The sequence below is a fragment of the Dermacentor albipictus genome, chromosome 6, assembly GCF_038994185.2.
Source record: "Dermacentor albipictus isolate Rhodes 1998 colony chromosome 6, USDA_Dalb.pri_finalv2, whole genome shotgun sequence".
NCBI lineage: Eukaryota > Metazoa > Arthropoda > Arachnida > Ixodida > Ixodidae > Dermacentor > Dermacentor albipictus.
Window position 1 is genome coordinate 2,434,876 of NC_091826.1, and position 17,361 is coordinate 2,452,236.

The window sequence follows — 17,361 nt, forward strand, 5'->3', positions numbered from 1 at the left end:
CGTTCCGTTCTCGTCATTCCAGCTTCCTCGTCGGACTCCCGTGGTGCCTTTTATGCCCACCTGGTGGACTGCGTTGTCTAATAGCTAGGCATGAGCTTGTGGCGCGCGATGACGTCATTTCAGCTTCGTCATGTCATTGTCAGTGGGGGGAAACTCCCCGGTTTCGGTGGCAGTAAAATCCCTTGATAATTTGAAAGTAACGACACTGAACTCTGCCGCCGTCGCGCGACCTCCTCGCCTCCTCCTCGCCCCTTGCGTGTTCCCCCCGCGGTAACCAGTTTTGCCCCCGTTTTTTTGCACGACGATTGGTCTCCCTGCCGTTGCCCTTGGAAACGCGCGGATCTTGAGTTTTGCTTGTGTTTCTCTTTTTCGTTCGCGCCATTTTCCTCCTGAGCACGGCTGGCTCGGCGCTTTAGCTCGGCGTAGCGAACCTTGTACGCCGTGTTTCCTGCTCTATGTGCTAGCGCTATGCCGGGCTGTTGCGCATATAACTGCAGCAAGAAGCCTGAAGATAGTTATGCCGTTTTTATAATACCACAAGGAAAGCGTGATGGCTTGCGCAGGAAGCAGTTGCTGCATGACATTGGCCGAAAGAACTTTGTTCGAGAAAGAACAGCGTTGTTTTCGAGCTGAGGCGTCTTTCTTATAGCGCGTAGCAAAGCCTCCCATAATGCTGCATTTTTTTTTCATTCGTCCGGCCTGCTCACCAGCGCTTTTGCGGTTGTCCTCAGTATGCTTAATATTCCCCTCGCACGTCGCTAACAGTTGTTATTCAGTCGGAAGTGCAGCCTTATAGATACTGCTTTGCGCCTTGAAAAAATTAGTGGCAAGTATACCCGTAGTATTGCCGGTGATGAGCGTTAGCTAGTCAACATTGAGGTTTTTTTAAAGTTTTAAGCCGAAAGCCTTTAGATCTCTGTTTCAATGTCGCGTTGTAAACTGGAAGTATCATGTTACCCAAGAAAGGCCAGAGGTGACCCAAATCATTTCCACCCCTGTATAAGAGAATGATTACCCAAGTTAATCATGAATCATTAGTGATTGACATAAGGTGGATTAGGGAGAATTAATGTTGATTAGAGTGTATTAAAGAAGATTAAGGTGGATTAGAGTGCCTTAAGAAGGATTAAGATGCATGAATAAAGATTAAGGTGGGTGGAGGAGGATTAAGGCGGATTATGGTGGATTAAGGTGAAGCGTTGATGAAAGGGAATTAAAACCGATTAGGGTAGATTAGGGTGCATGAACTAGGAATATGGAGGATTAAGGTGGATAAGGTAAGATTAAGGTCGAATAATGTGGATTAAGGTTGTATTAGGGTCGCTAAAAGAGGATTAGGACCGACTAGGATGGATTAGGGTAGATTAAGGTGTATTAGAGACCATGGAGCTGGATTAGGTTTGATAGAGGTGGATTAGGGTGCATTAAAGTAGGTTGGGACTATTAAACAGGATTAAGTTGGATTAAGGTGCATGAATAAGGATTAAGGTGGATGATGGAGGATTAAGGCAGATCATGATGGATTAGGATTGATACAGGAGGATTAAGACTGTATATGGTAGGCTAAGGTGCATTAGGGGCGTTGTAGGTTGATTAGGTGGATTGGGAGTATTCAGCTGGATTAAGGTGGATGAAAGGGCATTAAGGTGGAATAGGGTGGACTAAGGTGAATTAGGGTTCATTGAGTATTAAGACCGATTAGTCTACCATAATCCTTAATGCACATTAATCCACAGAATCCACATTCATCGACCTTGATCCTCCTTCATTCACTTTAATCCACCATAATCCACGAGTGTCCAACTTAAGGCACCCTAATCCACCTTCATCGACCTTAATCTACTCTAACCCTCCTTAATGCACTTTTATCCCCCTTAATCAGCCCTATTGCTTCCTCATTCACTTTATTCCACCCTAATCCACCATAATCGTCCTTAATTCACCTTAATCCACCTTCATCTACGTTATTGAATGAATGAATGTTTATTTTCATCTCATTGAATGTTTATTTTCATCATCATCCACCCTAATCCCCCTTAATCCTCCCTTATCCTCCTTTATTCACTTTAATTCACTTTAGCCCACCATAATCCTCCTTAACGCGCCTTAATCCTTCTTAATCCACCCTCATCCTTCCTCATGCACTTTAATCTACCCTAATCCACTATAATCGTCCTTAATGCACCTCAAAGCACCTTCATCCACCGTAACCCACTTGCATCGACCTTAATCCAACCTAGTCCTCCTTTATGTACCTTAATGAACCTTGATTCACCATAATGCACCTTCATTGACTTTAATCCTCCTTAATACACCCGAAGTATTCTTAATCCAATCACTAATCAATCATTACTTTACCAATCATTAATCATCTCTTATACGTGGCTGCACATGCTTTGGTTCGCTTGCCGCCTTCCTTCGGTCACGTGATATTTTCTGTAGCTCACAACGGGACCTTGAAACAGAGGTTTAAGGCTTTTGCTTAATAAGCCACACACAAAGGGATGCGTCACAAGCAATATAGATCAGACACACGAATAAAGCATCTGATCATGTGGCAGAAAAATTGTCTGGAGTATAAAACTCGCCTCAAAGCTCCCTTTACATCGGTATACCCCGTTCGTACGGCTTTAAGAAAAAACCAACCTCCTCATAGACGTTGCCTCCAGCGTTATCGATGCTGTTATTAGCATTTCTAAAAATTTTCAACCCCACTGGGGCGCGCAACTGGCCCAAAATAACACGCCTCCATAGAACCCTGCCGCCCGTCCGCGGGAACCCAGCAGGAAAAGCGCGCCGTGCGCAGCCGGCCGGCGAGGAGAATCGAGGAGGAAAGTGTCGCTACTTTCAAATTATCAAGGGGTTTTAGGTGGCAGTAAAGCCCGATTCCCTCAACCGTCGCTTCAGTTTCACGTAACTATTTTTAACATTGAATATGCTTAAATTACTGCCTGAGTGCGCCTTCTGCCATGATATGAGCGCCCGGGAAGAAAAAAAAAGCCGCACACAACATGGAGCTTGCGGCGGTCTCAGACAAAAAAAAAATCTGGGATTTGAAGAGCCAGAACCGCGATACGATTATGAGGCACGCCGTAGTGGGGGACTCAGGATTAATTTTGACCACCTGGTATCATTTGAAATGAACCTAAATTTAGATAAACGTAAATAAATGTTTGAAGGAGATTTAGGTAGGATTAATGCAAGACAAACTTCGCTACTAAATGTCTTCGGTGCGGCTTTTAGCAACGGATTAAGGCGAACGTGAAGTGTTAGGACCTGCGCAGTTGAAACTAGCTGTATTGTAATTAGGCAATTGCCTTAGCAAGCAGTCGTGTAGAAGCGTCAGTAAGCCCAGCAATTATTCACGCTGCTCGGGGTTTCGACGCAGAAACGACCAGACTAGGTACTTTGGTTCTTAAGGCGCAGCTATCTACGATATGTTAAAAACTTTATAATTCGATTAAGAAAAGAAATAGAACGTGTTGGTGCAAAAACAACATGCAAGCACGATCATTTATGTACCATGTAATATAAGCGGAGCGAAATACAGACAACATAGAGGCGTCCGGCACGCTGTCGACAATGGTCAAGGCGGGAAACATATTCTTCGTAGGAAGATGGAGATGGCCTGACAGGGGCAGAGAAGAAAGAAACGTTGAGAAATGAACTGGGCGAACGGCCATAGACAAGGTAGAATGGCGAGTAACCGGTTGTGCGTTGAACGGCGGTGTTATACCCCAAGGTGGCGAACGGCAAAACTTCGTCCCAATTTCTATGATCTGGTTGAATATAGGCGGCCTTATGTCAGAGAGCGTTCGATGAAACCACTCAGTGAGGCCGTTGGTCTGGGGGTGGTAACCTAAAGAGTCATGTGAGTTGTACCAGATGCTCTGAGCACTTCGCCTACCAGTTCTGAAAGAAATCTATTTCCGCGGTGGCTCAGAAGGACACCAGGGGCGCCGTGACGCAGGATTATGACTTGAAGAATGAAAGTAGCAACTTCGGAAGCAGATGCAGAACTGACACAAGCTGTTCCGGCATAGCGCGTGAGGTGGTCGATGGCTGTAACTATCCATCGACTACCGGCGTGAGTCATGGGAAGAGAGATCAAGAGATGGGAAGATGGCTGTAACTATCCATCGACTACCGGCGTGAGTCATGGGAAGAGAGATCAATGCCAACAACCTCGAACGGTACCGCAGGACACGAGACCGGTAGTAGCTGCCCGGCAGGAGCTGATGTTCGCCGCTTTCAATGCTGACAAATGACGCAGGAAGAGACGTAGCTCGCCCCACTGGTAGATAGGCCAGGCCCGTAGAAGCCGCTTCTTGTGCGGTCATAAGTCTTCTGGATGCCAAGGTGGCCAGCAGTCACATCGTCATGAAAGGCCTGAAGGACACAAGCACGAAGGCAGCGAGGCAGTACAAGGACCCAGCGTTGTCCGTCCGGATGATGGACATTGCGGTACAGCACGGAGTTCTGTAGCTTGAATTGTATCAACTGTCGACGGAGCCTGGCGTTAGGTGGGCGCGAACCTCCACGAAGGCGGTCTATAATACGTCGACAGTACGAATCGGCGAGTTGTTGAGACGAAAATTATGCATGGTCGTCCGAAGCGAGATGGTCAAGAGTGGCGAAGGACAAAATCGCCGTTGAAGAGTAGTCACTGATTGCGTTCCTGGAGGTGGTTGCAGAGTCACTGATGAGTGCGGTTGTAGGAAGCGGGCAGCGAGAAAGAGCGTCTGCGTCTTGATGCTTTTTACCAGATTTGTAGGTGATCTCAAAGTCGTATTCTTGCAGACAAAGAATCCAGCGACCAAGACGTCCTGACAAATTCTTGAGTGTGGAGAGCCAACATAATGCGTGATGGTCCGTAACGATGGTAAAATGGCGGCCGCGGAGATAAGGGCGAAATTTCTGGACAAACCAAACGACAGCTAGGCATTCCTGCTCGGTGATGGTGTAGTTCTTCTCGGCAGGCGTGAGCACGCAGCTTGCATATGCAATGACTCCCTCACGCAAAGAGGCGTCTCGCTGGAGAACAGCACCAATTCCATGGCCGCTGGCATCCGTGTGCAAGATTGTGGGCGCAGTCTCATCAAAATGACACAGGACAGGTTGAGATGTTAGGGCGCCCTTCAGCTGGTCAAAGGCAGATTCACATTCCGGTGACCACACGAAGGGAGCACCAGAATGAAGTAGGTTGTGTAAAGGAGCAGCTATAGAGGCGAAGTCGCGTATAAATCGGCGAAAGTAGGAAGCGATGCCAAGGAAACTGCGTAGTTCTTTTGTCTTTTCTCGTCGAGGAAAGCAATGCACCGCCGAAATTTTGTCGGGATCATGTCGAATACCATCCTTGCTCATTATGTGACCTAACACCTTGATCGTCTTGCTTGCAAGACAGCACTTTATGGTGTTGAGCTGAAGACCAGCGTTAGCGAGGCATGCGAGAACCTCGTCCAGACGTTGCAGGTGATGGGCAGACGCGGCGAAGGCCGTTTGCCCAGTCCACTATAACGATGCGATTACCCGCACGATGAAGAAGAAAGGCGCACACATGATGATGATAATATACAGATACTGAAGAAGTGCACAATAAATGCGCCTAATATATATATATATATATATATATATATATATATATATATATATATATATATATATATATATATATATTATAAAGGAGGTCATAGCATAGCATATTATAAAGGAGGTCATGAAGGAGGTCATAAATTCATCATAGCTCTGGCACAAGCTGATGACGTCGCCGACAGTGCGCGGGTCCTTGGCCAGAAGCATTTGGAACGCGTCATTGTCGATTCCCTTCATGACGTGCTTGATCTTTTCCGCTTCCGTCATGGCAGCGTTCACGCGCCTGAGCAAATCGAGAACGTCTTCTATATAACTGGTGAATGTCTCACTCGTGTCCGATGCGCGTGTCTCGACGTCTTGAGCGCCGACCACGTTCGGATATCCCTTTCATGATTTCTGAACCAGAGACTGGCCACGCCCGCGAGGTAGAATGACACGTAAGCCAGCTTGTCCGAGTCATTCCATTTGTTGTGAACGCTCACCCGTTCGTAGGACGACAGCCACTCTTCAACGTCGTTGTCGTCGGTTCCGCTGAAGATGGGAGGCTCCCGCTGGCGAACGGTGCCAGCGCAAGGGACGGGTGGCGATGGAAGAGTCTGCTAGTCGGCGTCCGGCATGGCAGAGGGTAGCGTCCGAGAACGGAGTTCCAGGATGGTAGAGTGGAACGTTACCCCGCACCTCCACCACTTATAAAGGAGGTTTATTGGGGTTCGTAGCGACCGCCGGTTCTACGATGCACCGAGCACAGTCCCCGATTTCGAGCCTCTGCTGCGCGCTTGATGCTGCCGATGCTGCTGACTGCACGCACGTTCCTCATCTTCCTTACAATATACAGTTGAATATTTGTTTATGCACTTCTCAAGATAACTGCTTATTATGACGACGGTTTCCGGTTCAAGCAATGAACTGTTGCTTATAATGAACTACAAGGTTGTACAAGGTTGTACAAGGTTGATGAATATCACGACATGTGTGTCATGTAGGTCTTGAAACAGCCGCCTACGTCTTGGGGCTCTCATGGTCGCTTCGTTAACTTAATATGTACCAAAATTGGCATAGTATGACGATTGTATGACGAACATAAGTGGTAGGTCATGAATGAGCCGTCTACGTGTTGGTGCTCTCATGGTCGTTTTTTTAACTTGGTAGGCTCCCAGCATAATGCTTCGCATAACATCGATTCCCACAAGGCGTGGGATTTGCCGGCTTTTTTTACATGAGATGTGTTTTCTTGCAGACACGTAATGAACTACAAGGTTGTTTTTTGCGGAGGCTGCGTTCGCACTGTGGAATAGCTCGCAATTTTTGATCGGTTCTTGTGAGAATCTTCCTTGTATAAGAGTTCTCAATGAAAAATACTTTAATCTTGAGAAAAAGAACAAGCTATGTACTTATACAAATGCTAACACGTTGTTTAAGATTAATTTGCGTCTTGTTGCTTTAAAGCGAACATATGTTCGTCTCTCGCTTCGACTTATCCGCTGCCGCCTGGCACACCGCGTCGAGGGGTAGTTCTGAGCTTGTGTACACGCGGCAGAAGTACAAACTGGACAAATATAAATTCAAGGTGCAGTACGGTACGCTTGTGCTATTCCTGAAAAATAAGCCCCACGCAAATTTGTCACCAGCAGCGGCAGCGTTATAGCTATGGCGTTGCTCGAGGTCACGGGTACCATCCCGACTACGGCAGCCGCATTTTGACTGCTTCGACTTAGACGGACGTTAGGGAATCTCAGGAGGTTAAAATTAACCAAGATTCCCCCACTACCGGGCGCCGCATAATCAGATTGTAGGTGTGGCACGTAATGCCCCATAATTTAAGTAAGGTTAAACACTTGTGCCACACTGCGATGCGGCGTGTGAGGCGGCGGCAGTTCTTATCTCGCAGGCTACGAACAACGGGGCACAACTACAGCTCAAGCATACACGTTTCGCTGTGTTTTATGTGTACTGCGCAGACAAACACAAGTGGTGCGTGCAAGGTAATGTTTAACCTAAACTCACCACACTTGTATTGCACTAAACGCTGAAGAAGTTCAACATTCACAGTTCTCGTCAATCCACGCAAACAGCACAAAAGGTTCGCTTACATCGATTCCTACACTGCGTGAGATCCAGAGAGTCAGTCAAGAACTTTATTGAAGTCCTGAGGAGTTTCAATCCGTTGGAGATCCCACGCGGGGAACTCCTCCGGCAGAAACCGTAGGCGACACCCAAGTCGGGACGCGAACGTGGTGACGCTCCGCCAGTTTTTGGGCCCTCTGGACGGCCTTGAGTTGAAGTTTGAGGTCCGGGCTTTTGAGGGCTTCTTCCCATTCGGGCTCACTGGAGAGAGGGCCCTTTGGTAACGCGGTACATTGCCATAGCATGTGCGAGAGTGAGCAATAAAGTTCTGGGCAGTCTGGGCAATTTGCCGGGGTTTCTGAGTTATAGTGACTTAGTAGGCCTCGTGACGGATACGAGTCCGTTTGTAGCATTCGAAACGCGGCCGCCTGCGCGCGTTCGAGTTTGGCGTGTGGGAGCGGGAATTTGGTTCTGCCTTTCCGATAGTGGGAGGTGATCTCTTGGTAAGTGAGCAGCGGGTCATTAAACTGAATGTCCAGCCCCTCGTAGGCCGTGGGACAGTCGCGGCGGGCAAGTTCTCGCGCACGGTCATGGGCCGTTTCATTGAGGTTAGCTTTTTGCGGGTGAATGTATTTCCCCATGTGAGCGGGGAACCAGGAGAGGCACCGTTTGCCCTCTTTTGAGCTCGCTAGTAGTATACGCGCTGCTTCCTTAGATACGTTGCCGCATTCGTAGGCCCGAATTGCGGCACGCGAGTCCGTGAAGACATAAGTAAATGTGGGGTCTGCCATGGCGATGGCTACGGCTATTTGTTCCGCTTTAGCGCTGGTGCTCGTTTTAACCGATGCGGATGATCGTAGCGTTCCGTTGCCGTCCACGACCGCTATAGCGAAAGTGGATGTGCTGCCGTACTGGGCCGCGTCCACAAATGCGGTGGCTTCACGATCCGCGTCGATGCGGTCGAGAATCGCGCGGGCGCGGGCCCGGCGCCTACCCACGTTGTGTTGTGGGTGGACGTTTCTGGGAAACGGTGAGACTTTGTATTTGTCTCTAATTTCGCTCGGTAGGGTAACCGCGTGCTCTAGACAGGGAGACGGGGAGACATTGGCGTCATTTAGGATTAGCCTACCGGCTTTGGACGAGGATAGGCGGAGTATTTGCGCCATAGTCTGAGCCTCGATCACTTCGTCGATGTTGTTGTGCATACCTAGCTGGTCAACCTTTGCTGTACTTGCTCTTTGTGGAATTCCCAAGACCTGTTTGATGCTCTTGCGCATGAGTGTGTTTAGCTTCGTCTTTTCTAGTTTCGTCCAGTTGTGGGCAGAGGCGACGTAATTATAGTGACTCATAAGGAACGCGTGGTATACGCGCAGAAGGTTATCTTCGCGGAGACCCTTCCTGCGCCCCGAGACTCTGTGGATGAGTCTGATCATGTTTTCGGTTTTGGCGGTTAAGTGTTTGATCGTGTGTCCGTGGCATCCGGTGGATTCGATTAGGAGCCCAAGAATGCGTATGTGGTTGACTCGCGGAATCTGTTGTCCGTCTCTTGTGTGTAGTGCGAGCGGAAGTTCTAGAGGTGTTAGGTGGCTGACTCCTTGGCAAGACTTGCGAAATAGTAATAGTTCCGATTTCTTTGAGGATAGTTTCATTCCTGTGTTTATAAGGTACTCTTCCGTGGCATCAAGGGCAGACTGTAATGCCTGCTCCATGTCTCCCAGGGAGCCTACCGGGCTCCAGATGGTAATGTCATCTGCGTATAGTGCGCAGTTTACGTTTGGGATGTGTCGTAGTTTGTCTGCAAGTCCCTTCATCACTATATTAAATAGTAATGGAGAGATGACTGAGCCTTGTGGGGTTCCGACGGAGCCAAGCGTGAGATCCAGATATTTTTTTTCGTCTTTATTATCTGCAGCCCATAGAGGCAGGCTCGCGTGCATGCCCACGCGAGCAAACACCGCTGGCGCGTTGCGAAGCATCAAAAGGACACGCGGAAGCGACACATGTTGGTGCCCGAACTTCTTGCATGCGTTGACTGTGGCTGATGTATTGAGCGGTGACTGCGTGGCCGTCGCAAAGCCCGTCTAGGTCGGTGGTCTTGCGCTCCTGCTATAGGTGGCGGCATTGGATCATGGTGGCGTCGAATCTCGCTGCTGTTACATCGCGTCTTCAAGTCTTCTCAATAGGACCAGGCCACATAGCACACTTTGGTTATACGCTGCAAGTTGTTAGTGCCCAGCGTTCTACCACAGGATTTTTTTTTTCAAATCGGTTCATTAATAGCCGCGATACAAAAAAATTGGAGGACGCTTAAGCTTCGCCTTCAAGAGTGGGACGCGACAGCGTTCCCGTCGACCCGCCAAGGGGTATAAGACAATGCGCTACGGCACAGCAATCACTTACGATGCGCCCCGCATCGGACTTAGCGCCCACCTATCACGCGGTGAGCGTCGACCAACGCAGCGTTCGGCGCGGCAACGAAACGTGCGCCTGAGCGAACGGAACGAACCAAAGAACTCGGTGTCTCGGAGGGGAAACGATCTACGCCAGCCAAACGTCGCGATCGGCACGGGCAGAGAGATAGATAGTAATCTAAAGAAAGGACCGGGAGCACGGCGAAGCGTCGTCAGGGGAGAGGGAGTCCCGCGACGCGCCTGGCAGCGGTCCCAATGCGCGCGCGGCGCGCCTCCTGTCGGGGCAGCGCCGTACATTGAGCGGAGGGGGTCTTCTGTGTTTGCCGCAAGATGGCTCTGCGTGTGCGGAAAGCGCAGAAGAAATGCAGCGGAAACGCACTTCGCAACTCGTGTAATTGTGACTTCTGTATGTTACATGTTCATAATTACCGATATACACCGCAGTATAACTTTCCACGGCTCGTTTCGAAGGCAACACCGCATTCACTAGAGGCGCGTTTGCACCGCTTGGAAGCATCGAACTCGTGGCTGAGTGGTAGCGTCTCCGTCTCACACTCCGGAGGCCCTGGTTCGATTCCCACCGGGCCAATCTTGGAAGCTGCTTTTTATTTATGAAGCGCCTGCCGTGATTTATCGCTCACGGTCAACGCCGCAAACGCCGACACCCGACGACACCGGCTTTTCTGCGACACGAGCTCCTTAACGCTATCGCGTTAACACTACAGTGCCGCATACACACGATTTTAGGAGGCGAACGCCACCGCCAACACACACTCTCTCCACTCGCTACTTCTAGGTTCAGCAAGCGCTTCCTCGCGTCCTTCCATACCGGAGTTGGAGGATCGCGTGCCGCGTACGCCACGGGCCCCACATTTTTTTTTAAAGCTTGAAATGCTTTTAGCTCCTGTTGTCGGCGGCCTTCAAGCGACTTTAAGCCAAAAGCCAGAGCCGTCATCAGGGCGCTCAAACGAGAACATCCGGGCAAGTTGAGAGAAGGGAATGACGTCCCCCCACCCTTTGTACAGAACCGCATTACATATGGTTACTCTCAAACACGTTAGAAAAATATTACTTCCGAGTCTTTCCTGATGTTTCTTCAGTGTATCACTCTAGCTGTAACTTCTGGTAGGCTCAAGCTTTTTTGCCATATGCAATAGCGACGTTCGAAAGGCAGATACAGGACACAATACACTTCGATTGTGGGAAATGGAATTTGCTGCGGATCTATTACGATCGGCGAGCTGCTGTGTGGTATGGCACCGGAAGCGTCTGATGCGCAGCTTTGCCTTCATGGATGAAGGAAAAAGTTAGGAGCGAACATTACGTCACGCAGCGAGCCCTGGCCATCGAATGCTCCAGCCCTTTGCTCAGAGGCGGCCCGACACGCGACCTCTTGCGTTGAGATCATGCAACAAGAATGGAGATTTGGTGACACGTTTGGTCCCGCCTCCTTGAGGCGCTTTTCTTCCAGCTGTGCAGTTCGCTCGGTCTCCTTAGCGTCTTTCGCTGCCTGTCACGCGTCCTTCAGCCAGTTTTCTTCTTCTAGCTTGGCAGCGCCCATATGGACCAGTGCACACTATGGCGTGGTGCGGTGTGGTGGGGTGGGGTGGGGTGTGCCGTTTCAAAAAGACGCAGCACCCATTTTAAGATTCTGGCAAGTATCATCTCCAAACAATCTGCTTTGCCGATTGCTACTTTATGCTTACATCTACTCTCGATTACAGGAGAGCCAGCAATTTTTTTCTAGCTTTCTTGCTGCGCGGCGTACTTCTGCTGACGGTCTCGCGCGCGAGCTGTTGTGTTTCTTCGCGCAACGCACGATTTTCCGCGATGTGAACAAGAACACCTCATTATCGGAATAGGCCAGTGCTACATGAACACTGAGGCAGAAGTAAGCGGATCACTTGGCAAAATCGCCTGCTGGAACACGGTAGAAAATGACATGCTTTCGTTCTCTGTGTGCGTAAGTGCAAGACATGGGAAGAAGCAGACGAAACGGAAGTACATCTCTCTAGCTACCGCACGAAGTAAAACAAAGACAACCAGGCATTCGGTTTCTAGGTTTTATTATTTTTCTAAACTTTAATTCGCACATTGAAGCAACAGGTGAAACAAATCTTGCCTCGAATAATTCTCAAAGCCGCTGTCAGTGACATCACAGCCCGGCGAACAGCAACGGACCGCCCAGCTGGAGCGGCTTTCTATGACTGAAGCCGGCAGGCGCATACTTCAATACTTGGGCTTCACGCCCGGAGCGAAAGCGGCGAGTAGCGACGTTTCTGTCCCGGACGGAACCCGGCGCCGGATTCGGGTGGACCTCATCCCGAGAAACATGAACCCGGAGTATAACAAGGAGAGAAGAGCGGCGAGGGCCAAGGCCCTCATCGACTTTCACGCCAAGGACGAGCACGCAAGGTTCGTGGATGCGGCAGAATACCAGGGAGACTGCGCGGCGTTCGTAGCTACCGTCATCGAGGCGTCGTCCGGCGCGACGAGGGCAGCGGCGAGCTTACGGGTCCGCGAGGCGTGTCAGGCGGTGGAGGTGGCCATTGCCCTGGCCATTGCCGACCCCGGGTGCCAGACGGTGTTGTGTGATTCCCGAAGTGCAGTGCGGAATTATGCAAAGGGCAAAGTGTGTGGTGAGGCTGTGTGCGTTCTGTGCTCGGCTGACCTGCAACGACAGAATCGGTATGTTAGAATCAAGTTGTTCCCGGCGCACGCGGGCAACGATGCGTCCGAGAAGCACGATAACCACAACGAGACGGCACACGCAGTGGCGCGCACGCTAAACAACCGCGCCGCTGCAACCGACCGTCCAACGTGGTGTAGTGCCAAGGACCGCATGACGACGTTCAACGAACTTACACAGTTCCACCGCCTGGCTCGAAGGACTTTCCCAACCCCGCACCCGGGGCTGAGCCTAGCGGAGGCGGTGCTGTTCAGACAATTGCAAACTGGTTCTTTGCCCACCCCAGTGTTAATGACTCATCTATACCCTAAATTATATGTGAGCGATGTGTGCCGCGTGTGCCAGCGGGAGAGGGCCACCCTAACGCACATCCCATGGGATTGCACCAAGTTCCCCAGTGAGGCTTCGACAAGTACAACGATTCCACCGCGACTCGCGGCTGCGGCGGAATGCTACGACCACGAAAGCCAAACCTGGGCCTTCCAGCAGGTCTGGCGGCTCTAGAAAGACAAAGGCCGAGCGAAACCGACGGAACGTTGCCCCTCAGGGCGACCGACCACGGGAGTAACACGCGCTGGAGTTGAGTAGAGACCACCCGCTGAGAAGACATCAGGGCCCGCGTCACGGCGCCATTTATTCATGGTGTCCTCATGCAGGCGACTACATGAAGTTGTCTCTCTCTCTTGAAATGTTCAAGAATTTAGGAGAAAGAAAAATATGAATAATCGCGACAGCACAGCACAGTCACCCTAGGCGTCCAAGTCTCTATAACGAAATTATTATGCGAAGCATATTACTAGAGCTCAACCCAGCTCCTCAGGCGCGGCGGTGTCACCTTCAATGACCTTTAGTGACCCCATGCCATACCACGTGACACCGTGACGCCACGACAGAGGAGAAACGGGGCTCCAACTCGCGCCGTCGCTCGTGGCGTCGCCTTCAAGGCTGACCACGTGACACCATGACGTCACGACAGAGGAGAAACGGGGCTCCAACTCGCGCCGTCGCTCGCGGCGTCGCGGCGGTATATAAGCAGCTGCGCTTGCCTCTGCTAGACACTCACGAGGTGAGATGCCTCCTGGAGACAGAGCTGCTCGTTGGTATGGGACTGGTTGTGGCCGGTGCATATATCGCGCCCCAGACGAGCAACGCAGACGCGATCAACATCTTGGCGGACGGACTGCCACAACGAACTGACAAAAGGATGTTGGTCTGCACGGGAGACTTTAATAAGGACCCAGTGAGGGACAAAACATTCATGCAAGATGTTGAAGAAAGATATGACCTTAACCTGTGTGAGCTGCAACCAAAGTCTACAACCCAATGGGGCAGCAGTTTGGACATGGTTCTGTGTAGGAATAATGGGAGACAATAACGAATAAGTGATGTACAAACTAAGAGTCATAGCTTTACGGATCACAAGAGTGTGTTTATTGGTTTGCAAAAGATAAATGATGATTTGCAGTGATTTACTGGTTCTGTGCTAATCAATAGAGACCTAGTATAACCGAGAACACCCATGCCTTACCGAGATTAGTCGAGAACACCAAGTATAACCGAGGATAACCATGCCTTACTGAGATTAGCCGAGAAAGACCAAGTATAACCGAGAATAACCATGCCTTACTGATATTAGCCGAGAAAGACCAAGTATAACCGAGAACAGCCATGCCTTACCGAGATTAGCCGACAAAGACCAAGTATAACGGAGAACAGCCATGCCTTACCAACTTTAGCCACCAATATGCTTCGCATCTGACTAGGCTTAACCAAGCTAAGCCTCAGCCAATTTTTCTGCTACCAGCCTGTCGACGACATTTTCCTCGGACAAGGCTTCGCTCAAGGAACAGCTATATCTCTTACCTTCCTGAAGTGGGCCCATCTTTTAGATTTCACGAGAGTTTTTTACCCGACCTCGTCGCTACGCCTAACGCCGGAGCTGAAACGTAGTCGTGGAACCCACCTCCGCTCCCGTCGACGCCGGCCTCGCGCCACCGCGTGCGGTTGCGTTCCACGAGCTGGCACGTGTCGTAAGCGCCCACGTGCAGTCGGAGACGCTCACTTATAATGGGCCTTACCCCGCCTGCCCCCGCAACCGAGCTAGCCAATGTAATGGACACTCAGCAAAATGAGAACGCTGTTGAAGACGGCTGGACAACAAATCCATACAATAAGAACAATCTTACCGCCCCCCTGCACCTTGCTGCGCTTCACACAGTCGTAATTCGACCTCAGAGTGATGTGCACCTCCCTCAACACAAATTGCACCCCATCCCACAGGCCGTGCGGCACAAAAAACCCCCCTCACCTCACACGAAGCTCTGGATCTCTCACTGCATATCAAGCCACGAAGAAATATAGTCGTTATCAAGACCCCAAGTTCAATAGCAGCGGGGATAATCGCTGCCAAGTTTCAACTCGCACTTGGGCCAACTACGCACACTGTCATAGCATACATAACCACGCCGGCCAACTTCTGCAGAGGGGTTATGCACGGAGTAGACGCCGGCACATCTTCGGAGCACCTGATGCAGAACTTGGACACTTTTCAACCCACTATACTAGCCGGCCGCACGGTGGGCCGTTCAGACTGCTATTATTACATTTCAAGGAAGCACTGTCCCCAGAAAAATCCTCTATCATCGAGCTATGTTCCGATGTTTGCCCCACCACCCTAAAGCACAGTTCTGTTCGTTATGCCTGATGTACGATCATCGTGCTGACAACTGTCCCACCAAATCAACTATTATCAGATGCACTGACTGCACGAGACAACTCAAGCAAGCAGGAGAACACCAATGCTTTCTCCTCTGCTTGCACTGCGGTGGAGATCATAGGACCAACGACCACAGCGGCCAAATTAATAGGCATAAAGACCATAACAAGACAAAACGAGCCTACTTACAACGCATCAAACTGGGCAACCAGCAGCAGCCTCTACTTGGTTCCAGCGCCCCCAACACCGCAACTTCGGCTGATTACCATCGCAAATACCCTGCATTATTATTCCACGGACAGCAACTGCAATCAGCGCAAACGCAACAGCCCCAGAAGAAGAAAGAAGGCATGCGACCTAATGCACCGCTGTCACAGCCGACGACATCGGCAAGGGCTACACCGAGCGTGCAACGACCGGCCTCAATCAAAAGCCCTGCGCGCACCCCACAGTATGCGAGAACCGACACACCTAAAGCGCCTGGTAAGCCAAGCACTCCTATGATCCCACAATCCCCATCCTTCAATACCCTAACCTCACAAGCACATTCTACTACTCCCATTTACGAAGCACCACAATATGAGCAACACGTCCTACACGCGCAATCCCACAAGACACCTTCAACGCTAGAGCCTCGTCTAAACCAATCAGAGACCCTGTTAGCACGCTTTGAAAGCATAGAAAAGAAACTCGACCACCTCACCAACATTGTCGAAAAACTTGCCTCAGCCTACGAACGTCACGAAACACGCCTAAGGGCGTGTTTACGCTCGACCCGCCGATCGCCGCACCACACTCGTGCGGTCGCGCGAAAAATTGCACATATCGAAGAACACAAATTTCCACAAATTGTGCACAAATTTCCGTTCACACTGTGTAGACAGTGTAAACCGTAGACATTGTAAGCCGAAATTTGTACAGAAGTGTTCAACATGTGTAATTTTTCGCGCGACCGCACGCGTGTGGTGCGGCTTGCGGCGATGGGTGGCTCGAGCGTAATCAGGCCCTAACCATGCTAGAACAACGAGTAGACCGCATGATTAAGTACCTTCTTCCAGATGAAGATCTTGGCTACGAAGAGATGGACGACATGTCTCATTAGTAAAAGAGACAACTTCCTGATGAGCCAATCGACACTTCCAGCACCCAGTCTAAGACTGCAAATGTCGCTAATCCATGGCGAAATGAGGGACGAAAGCTTTTGCGTTTGGCAGAAGAACTGCTGCGGTTTCAGTAACGAAAAAGCAATGATGGCGCAATACTTCCTTAAATCGAAAAATCCACCACATGTGTTACTCCTGCAAGAAACATACAAAGAACAGAACATCCCAGGATACAAAGGTACACATTCAGCGCACGACGAACACGACCAACCATTAATTTCGACGTACGTAAAAGATAACATTAAGCACTATACTAAAGTAGCACCAGACCGTTTAGCAAAGTACACCTTAATAACTACAATATATCCGGACAACTCACAACGACCTGTCAAGCTATACAACGTCTACAATCCACCAAAATCAACGTACAACCTTAGTCACATTTTCAAGCACGCTAAGAAAGATGAGAAGACATGACACTTACATCATGGGAGACCTCAATGCACCAAACACATCATGGGGATACAAGGTGAACACGAAAACGGGCAGATTGCTGGAACACAAAATAAACAAATTTCAGTACACAGTTCTCAACACTACAGGGGTAACAACTCGCGCAGGGGTGCAAAATCGAGTTCCTACTACACCGGGCCTCGCTTTGCACAAAAGTGAATATGGTACGAGCTGGGAGAAGAGCCACGAAAACCTAACTAGCGACTACGACATAATAAACATCACTACACACATGGCGCCTCGAAAGCACCGCGCTACAGTCCCCTTCACAAA

General features: G+C 50.0%; 1 long non-coding RNA gene across 1 annotated transcript in view; it reads right to left on the reverse strand.

Moving 5' to 3' along the window:
• Nucleotides 1–17,130, reverse strand: part of LOC135917048 (uncharacterized) — a 44,343-nt gene extending 27,213 nt beyond the window's left edge. The window contains exon 1 of the long non-coding RNA XR_010569164.2: nt 17,060–17,130. This is a non-coding gene — a long non-coding RNA (uncharacterized lncRNA). The remainder of the gene's footprint in view (nt 1–17,059) is intronic.
• Between the last annotated feature and the right edge of the window lie 231 nt (nt 17,131–17,361).